General features: G+C 43.8%; 1 pseudogene; it reads right to left on the bottom strand.

The window, feature by feature from the left end:
- Positions 1 to 7,468: 7,468 nt before the first annotated feature.
- LOC146396278 (coiled-coil-helix-coiled-coil-helix domain-containing protein 2 pseudogene) lies at positions 7,469 to 7,990 on the bottom strand (annotated as a pseudogene).
- Positions 7,991 to 8,718: the final 728 nt, after the last annotated feature.

The following is an 8,718-nucleotide window of genomic DNA, read 5'->3' on the forward strand; positions in this document are numbered from 1 at the left end:
TGCAATGAATACTAGTTGGGTTCTTAACCCTCTGAGCCACAACAGAAACTCCTAGTCATTCTTAATTATGTTGTTTATGTCATATTTATTTACTTTTTATCTACTTGGCTTGTCTTAGGCTGAGAATTATATTATTCTTTATATTTATATATATATATATATATATATATATATATATATATATATATATACTGTTTTTTGCTTTTTAGGGCCACACCCATGCCATATGGAGATTCCCAGGCTAGGGGCCTAATCAGAGCTGTAGCTGCTGGCATACACCACAGCCATAGCAATGTGGGATCCAAGCCACGACTGCAACCTACACCACAGCTCATGGCAACACTGGATCCTTCACCTACTGAGCAAGGCCAGAGTTCAAACCTGTGTCCTCATGGATGCTAGTCAGATTCGTTAACCACTGAGCCATGATGGGAACTCCACCATATTATTATTATTATTTTAATAATATATTTAAACACATAATTTATTAATTATCAGTGAATTTCATTCCACTCTTTCTTGTATCTGCTCTGTAAATGTGATTGGGGTGTTTGATTCCTAGGTATGTCTAAGTATTATTACTTCATTGTGAATTACAGCTTTTAGCATGGCAAAGGGTCTTCACTTTTGTTTCATTTCCTACTTGGGGCCTGAATCCTGTATCTCTTCTGCTAATCAGGATCACTACTCCTGTTTTCTAAGGCTTGGCATGTGCCTGGCACCTTTCCTCTCATATTCCACCACCTTTCCGCTTTGCCCTTTTTTTTTCCTTCCATGCCATATGGAAGTTCCCAGGCCAGGGGTCGAATTGGAGCTGCAGCTGCCAGCATATGCCATAGCCATAGCAACTCTGGCCCCGAGCCGCATCTGTGAACTACACCGCAAGCTTAGTGCACCACTGGATCCTTAACCAAGGCCAGGGATGGAACCCACCTCCTCATGGATACTAGTCAGGTTCTTAACCTGCTGAGCCACAATGGGAACTCCCACCTTTCTGCTTTGATCCATTCTCTTGAATATAGATGTTTGTAGGTATCGTCATAGCTCAACTTTCCCAGGAGTTTATATACCCTTTCAGTACATGATTCAGGTTTTCTTTTACCTCCAGAAAGTTTCATTGTACATGGACTGTAAATGCCAGGCTGTTAATTATTTAACTTCTCCTCTCTAGGAGCTTCATTTATGCGTTTATTTGATCTTCCTCGCTTATCTTCTTGGACACTTTCTCTCTGATTCATTTTAGCTCTTTATTCAGTTTTTGTCCCCTGGCTTGCAGGCCGCCTGTGCCGAGGGGGCACTCTACATGCTGACGGTGCCCCAGCTGCAGCTGCTCTCCAGGGTGAGCCTGTTTCCCAACAGCCCCACCAGTCTCCTTTGCTCTCCTGACTGGCCGTGGGTGTTTGTGTCAACCCCACATTCAGACTTGGGCCCAAAGGTCAGTAGTGGGGCTGTGTTCCTTGCCCACGGGACTTGGCTTTGTGCACGCAAGGTGGCAGGTCCTGTGCCCTAAGCTTGTGGGGTGCATCTGGGGGGCAGCTTTTTGTGTAACACCAAGCCCCTTAGCCCATGGGGATGATGACGATGAGTGACGGTGGTGGCTGAGAGCAGTGGTGGCCTTCACGGGCCACCAGCTGACTTAACACAATGCTGGCTTCTCCCTGGAGCCTCTGCTGTTTCCATGCTGCCCTGTTGCCCACAGGTTGGAAGGGGTCAGCTCCCTGGCTAGAGAGGGCAGAGTTCAATATTGAAGGGGTTTGGGGCCTTAGAGACTTCTTGGTGGAAAGGCTCATGAGGTATTTGGTGGCCTGAGAACTGTCTTCAGCAAGAGTGAGGAAGAGAGGGTCCAGGCCGGGCATGGAGGAGATGCTGACAGTGCAGGGACAGCATCCATTACCTGGAGGCCTGCACGTAGCTGGCCCATGTGAGGGGCTGCATCTGCCAGCGATTCATGGGCTCAGAGATGTTCGTTCTGAGTGCCAGGGGTTGTATTTGAAAATTAGACTAGGGTGAAAAGCAGGCAGCTGGAGAAGATCTCTAAGATGTACTTGGGCTGGTGGCCAAGGAAGGACAGCAAGAGAGAGCAGTGGCAGAGCAGGACAGACTGGCGGTGCTGGAGCCTGTAGCCAGGGGAGGCTGGTGGTTGAAGAGGGCAGCCAGCAGAGAGAGGGCACAGGATCCATGGGCAGCACCGAGAAGCGGGTGTTTGGAAGCAGCCTGCAAGGAGATAGGAGAGGAATTACCGAGGAAGACATTGGAGGCAAAAGCAAGATGGTGACATGCAGCTGCTCAAAAACAGAAAATCCATTTATTTGATTCACCCATCACATCGCCCTCCCTGGGACCAGTGTGCCACCATGTTCCCAGCAGGGCCACACTAGGGCTGGATTAACCTCACTTTGTGGTTGGTGTGGTCACGAAAGGAGGGTCCACAGGTGGCACAGGCCACTCCTGTAAGACCCAAGTAAGGTCATGGTGGTTGGGTCTGTGGGAGCGGTTTTCATAGTGCTCCCAGGTTGGAGAAGTCCCCTCCCTCACCGGTGAGGAGACGTGAGACGGTGTTGACATGTGGCAGTCTCTCCCCAGGTGTTCCACACTCACTCTTTGCTGTGTCCATCAGAGGATGAGCCTTCTGCCTCCACCACTCTCCCCATCTGGCAGACATCCAGGGCCTGTTGGGCCCCTGACAAGGCAGCCCGGCTAATGGTGATGCACAGAAATGACCACAGCATGCAGTTTGTTGTCACGACCTATGAGCTAGGGCCCAAGAAGTCCAGGGATCAAGTGGACTGTGTGTAAGGATCCCCGTATTAGGGCTGTCACCACCATGCCTTATGATGCTTCAAGCACAGATTGCTCATGTTTCCTTTGGGGCACTTTTTCCTTCCTCTCAGTGAATCATAGTGAGCCAACAAAGGTTTTCTTTTTTTTTTTCTTTTTGCTATTTCTTTGGGCCTCTCCCACGGCATATGGAGGTTCCCGGGCTAGGGGTCGAATCAGAGCTGTAGCCACCGGCCTACACCAGAGCCACAGCAACTCGGGATCTGAGCCACGTCAGCAACCTACACCACAGCTCACAGCAACACCGGATCGTTAACCCACTGAGCAAGGGCAGGGACCGAACCCGCAACCTCATGGTTCCTAGTTGGATTCGTTAACCACTGTGCCACGACGGGAACTCCAACAAAGGTTTTCTTGTTGGGATTTATGTAACGGCTGAGCAGTTGGGCGTGTGCTGTGTAGTGGACCCTGTGCCTGGCCCTGGGCCTCAGACGTCACCTACGGTCCACTCTCTCCCCTCTCCTGACTGGTCTCCCTGCTGCATTCATCCCTCTCTTTCACAACTAGGTCAGAGTCACTGTTCTCAGCACTGAGTGCACACAAAGGTGAATAAAAGCCACAACTCTCTCTTCCCTAATGAACTCCTCATCCAGTAGGAAAATAAGACCCACAACCATCTCCTTTTTTGTCTCCTCTATTTCCCAAACCCTGCATCCCTCTGATAGGCTTTCCCTGTGGTCCTTAGCATTTTTTCTTTTGTATTATGTTCATTTGTTTTCCTGTCGTCATTTGACCATAAATTTTACTCTGAGCTTCCTGGCAGCCAAGGATAAAAGGGATACAGGATGTGTAATGTAATCCTTTGTCTGATGTGAGAAAACACATGACTTCTTCAGAAGAGGTAATTTTATGTTCCTGGTGCTAAATTCCATAAGGAAATGATCAAATAAAAAAATTTTTTAACAAGTAACACTATACAGTATAAAAGTATCTTCACCAAGTTTTTGGCAGATGTCATAAAAGTCGTAGTTCTCATGTGGCCATTTCTTACATCATCCTGTCTTAGATGAGGAAGGGGAGAAGGCAGGGCAGAAGCCTCATCCTTGGGTCATTTCCACTGTCATGTCATCTTGGCCTTCCCAGCCCCTGTACGGCATCACAGTCAGTATCTCAGAGCCGGTGCCCGGGGGACTTAGGGGAACAAATGCATGGGTCAGGACTGAACACAGCTGTGACCACAAAGCCATTGCTTTTTCCACCATCTTAGGTGAGGCATGTCTGTTCTAGACCCACAGCTGCTACTAAGAAATGACAGTCTGTGTGTCTTTATTTCAAAAAGGAGAACAGATCACAAGTTTCCTCCTGCCAGAGACCATGATGCCTCCTCACATCATGAAGGGCCACGGCTCTCAGGTGATCCTGCTGGTGTCCGGGTCAGAGCTGGTGCTCTTCACCATCCACGGCCTGCAGCTGGTGACCTTTCAGGACCACCAGAGGCCCATCACGTCCATGGGGGTGGTGAGCGTGGCGCCCGCCCACCTGCCTGTGTCGAGGCTCTGAGCTTTGGAGCCCACGTCCCTGCCTAATAAGTTCTTATAGCAAGATCACAGGATACAAGTTTAATGTGCTAAAACTAACACTTTCTTTGTAGTAGCAATAAACAAGTAGAATTTGAAATTTAAAACACATTGCCATTTACATTAGCCTCAAGAAATCAAATACTTAGGTATAAATCTAACAAAATTCATTCAAGATCTATACAAGGAAAACTATAAAACTCTGATGAAAAAAATAAAGAACTAGATAAATGTAGAGATATTTCATGTCCATGCATGGGAAACTCAATATTGGCAAGATGTTGGCCCTTTGAAACTTGATTTATAGATTCAGTGCAGTCTCTTCGAAAATGCTGGCCTTATTTTGTGGATATTAACTAAGTGATTCTAAAATTTATCCAGAATGGCAAAAGACCCAGTATAGCCAGTATTGAAGGAGGAGAGTAAAGTTGGAGGACTGACACTGCCTGACTTCAAGACTTATGGTAAAGCTATAGTAATCAAGACCATGTGGTACTGGTGAAAGAACGGTCAAACAGATCATTGAAACAGAATAAAGAACCCAGAGAGAGACTCACGTAAGTATAGTGAACTGATCTTGAGGAAATACAAAGGCAATACAATGGAGAAAAGATGGTCTCTTCAACAAATAGTGCTAGAACAACTAGATAGCCATATATATCCTCGTATTTAAAAACATAAGAATCTAGGGATAGAACTTACACATTTAAAAAATATGATTGATTTACAATGTTCTGTCAATTTCTGCTGTACAGCAAAGTAACCTAGTCTCACACACACACACACACACACATATATATATACCTTCTTTTTCTCACATTATCCTCCATCATGTTCCATCACAAGTGATTAGATATATAGTTCTCTGTGCTATACAGCAGGATCTCCTTGCTTATCCATTCCAAATGCAAGAGTTTTCATCTACTAACCTGAGATTCCCAATTCATCCCAGTCCCTCCCCAGCCCCACTACATACACTATTCTGTCCTACATGTCCATGATCTTTTCTGTTCTGTAGATAGATAATTGGTGCCATATTTTAGACTCCACATGTAAGTTATATCATATGGGGTCTTTCTCTTTCTGACTTACTTCACTCAGTAGAAGAGTCTCTAGGTACATACATGTTGTTGCAAATGGCATTATTTGGTCCTTTTTATGGCTGAGTAGTATTCCATTGTATATATGCACCACATCTTCCTAAACACCTATTCAGATGGGCAATTAGATTGTTTCCATGTCTTGGCTATTGTGAATAGTGCTGCCATGAGCATACAGGTGCATGTATCTTTTTCAATGAATTTTTTTTGTCTGGATATATGCTCAGGAGTAGGTCATATGGTAGTTCCATATTTAGTTTTCTGAGATATTACCTTATTGTTTTTTATACTGGTTTTACCTATTTACATTCTCATCAACAGTGTAGGAGGGTTCCCTTTTCTCCACATCCTCTCCAGCAGTTGTTATGTGTTGACTTGTTAATGATGGCCACTCTAACTGGCGGGAGGTGGTATCTCATTGTAGTTTTGATTTGCATTTCTCTAATAATTAGTGATGCTGAGCATTTTTTCTTGTGCCTGCTGGCCATCTATATGCCTTCTTTGGAGAAATGTCTTTTTAGGCCTTCTTCCCATTTTTCAATTGGGTTGTTTGTTTTTTTGCTATTGAATTGTATGAGTTGTTTGTATATTTTAGAGATTAAACCTTTGTCAGTTGAGTCCTTTGCAAAAATTTTCTCCCATTGTGTAGGTTGTCTTTTTTTTAAAATGATTTCCTTTGCTGTGCAGAAGCTTTTGAGTTTAATTAGGGCCCACTGGGTGTCATACAGTTTTTGTAGTGTATTATATTCTTCTTCTTTTTACAATCCTTTAAAAATTTGTAAAAACATTTTTAAAAATTTTTTTAGCTTATGGCCTCTACAGAAACAGTTGATGAGCAGGATTTGGCCTGTGAGTTATAGTATCCTGATCCCTGGACAAAAATTTCAAAATTAATTGATATAAAAAAGAAAATTGAAATCAATTGAAAAACTCCAAATCCATTCATCATAAAAACTCTAGTAGGAGTTCCCTCTGGCACAATGGGATTGGCAGCATCTCTGCAGTGCCAGGATGCAGGTTTGATCCTTGTCCGGCACAGTGGGTTAAAGAAGCTGGCATTGCCACAGCTCTGGTGTAGGTCGCAACTTTGGCTCAGATCTGATCCCTGGCCCGGGAATTCCATAAGCTGCAGGGTGCTACTCCCCCCAAAAACCCCTCTAGTATATTAGGAATAGAAAGGAACTTCCTTAATAAATGGTACCTACAAAAAAATCTATAATTAACATCAGGATTAGTATGAAAGGTTTCATATTTTACCCCAGGATCAAGAACAAAGCAAAGATACATTATTTTTAACATTATAGGCTGACTAGCCAGTACGATAAAGCAAGGGGAGAAAAAACCATATAGATTGGAATGGATGACATGATCATTAAAGTAGAAATCTCTAGAGTCTATTTTTAAAGGCTACTAGACTTAACAAGTGAATTTAGCATAGTTGCCCAATAAAGGTCCACATATGGAGTTCCTGGTGTGGCACAACAAGGATCAGCAGCATCTTGGGAGAACTGGGTTGAGGTTCCATCTCCCGTTTAGCACAGTGGGTGAAGGATCTGGAATTGCTGCTGCTGTGACTTAGGTCACAACTCTGGCTTGGATCTGATCCCTGGCCCAGGAACTTCATATGCTGCAGGGTGGCCAGAAATGAAAAAGAAAAAGAAAAGGTCAACATACAAAAATTAAAATGCAATTTATACAATATTAATGTATAAATCTGGGTTTTTTTTTTGTTTTTTTTTTTGAAAGAAAATCTCTTTATTCTAATTAATTCACAAACAATAACATCAGAAAAGCATGTTTCAGAGGCCACATAAACATCTGCCCAGCCCCAAACTCAATACTCAATGAACTTCCACATCAGAAGAATACCCTCCTCCACTGCAATTCTGAAGCACGAAAGCTATTAGTGATAGAGGAGAGGTTTAATCTTGATTTCACACTTTATATCTTCATGATCAATCACATTTTTATGCTAAATCAACCAGGTCATGGGGGGTGATTTTTCATATGTCTTCAATGGAGCTTCTTGCTTAAGATAATCCATTTGCCAGTCTGCATTGTTTCAACACCTCACTGAAACCCTCACAAAGCTTAAGGTCACCCTGGTTCTGGGCACACTCCAAAAACTGTTTCACCTCATAGAAGCATGGGCCAATCTGCTGCTGCTGTGCTGGCTGGGCTCCCTGAGGCTCCTGGTAAGTGATGTCAGGCCTTGAGGGCTCAGCACTACTTCCTCCACCGAAGCCCCCAGTGATCGCATGACCTATCGTGTGGCTGACGGCAGAACCCACAGCCACGCCGGCTACAGTGGTTGCCATCTGGGCCATGAGATCTGGCTGCTGAGGTGCAGCAGCAGGGGAGCCAACAGCAGATGGTGGAGCTGCTGCTGGTGGCTGAGCTGCCAGCGCTGGCCTGGGTGCAGCTCTCATCTGAGGTGCCCGGCTAGCCGGAGGGGCCATGTGGAAACTGCGGCCTCGGCTTCCACGAGGCATCGTAACTGCGCAACGAACGCGAACCTAGAAGACAGAGAAACTCAGAGAAGACCCTGGCAGCTTCTCATAAAGCTGTTTTTAAAATACCTTTTATTTAAGAAAAAGGAAATACTTTGATATAAACCTGAAAATGTGTTCAGGAGCTATATGCTTAAAAATAAAAAAAAGCTAATGAAGAAGATCAAAAGACATCTAAAAATCTAAATAAATGGAGAGATATATTATGATCATGGATTGAAAAATTAAATATGGTTAAGATGCTAATTTTAAAAAAAGTGATCTATAGATTTAACACAACTCCAGTCAAAATCCCAGGATCACTCATTGTATATATTGACAACTTAATTTTAAATTCTATATAGAAAGTGAGAGGAACTTGAACAGCCAAAATAATTTTGAAAAGAAGAAAATCTGATTTTAAGACTTACTATAAAATCACAGTTATCAAGACAGTATGGTAATAGTAAGAGGTTAACCACACACAAACACATAGATCAAAGGAACAGGACAGATTATAGGTGTGAATCCACACAAATGTAAGCTTTTTCATTGAGGTACATTTACATAACATGAAATTCATCATTTTAACTCTCTCTTTTTTCTTTTTTAAGTCATTTTAGGGCCTCACCTGTGGAATATGGAGGTTCCCAAGTTAGGGGTCGAATTATAGCTATGGCTGCCAGCCTGCACCACAGCCATAGCAATTCAGGATTTGAGCCATGTCTACAACACCACAGCTCATGGCAATGCTGGATCCTTAACCCACTCAGT

The sequence above is a fragment of the Sus scrofa genome, chromosome 14 (genome assembly GCF_054392235.1).
Source record: "Sus scrofa isolate SSC_HxYL_T2T_F1_AM1 chromosome 14, Sscrofa_HxYL_maternal_Yorkshire_Landrace_v2.0, whole genome shotgun sequence".
Taxonomy (NCBI): domain Eukaryota; kingdom Metazoa; phylum Chordata; class Mammalia; order Artiodactyla; family Suidae; genus Sus; species Sus scrofa.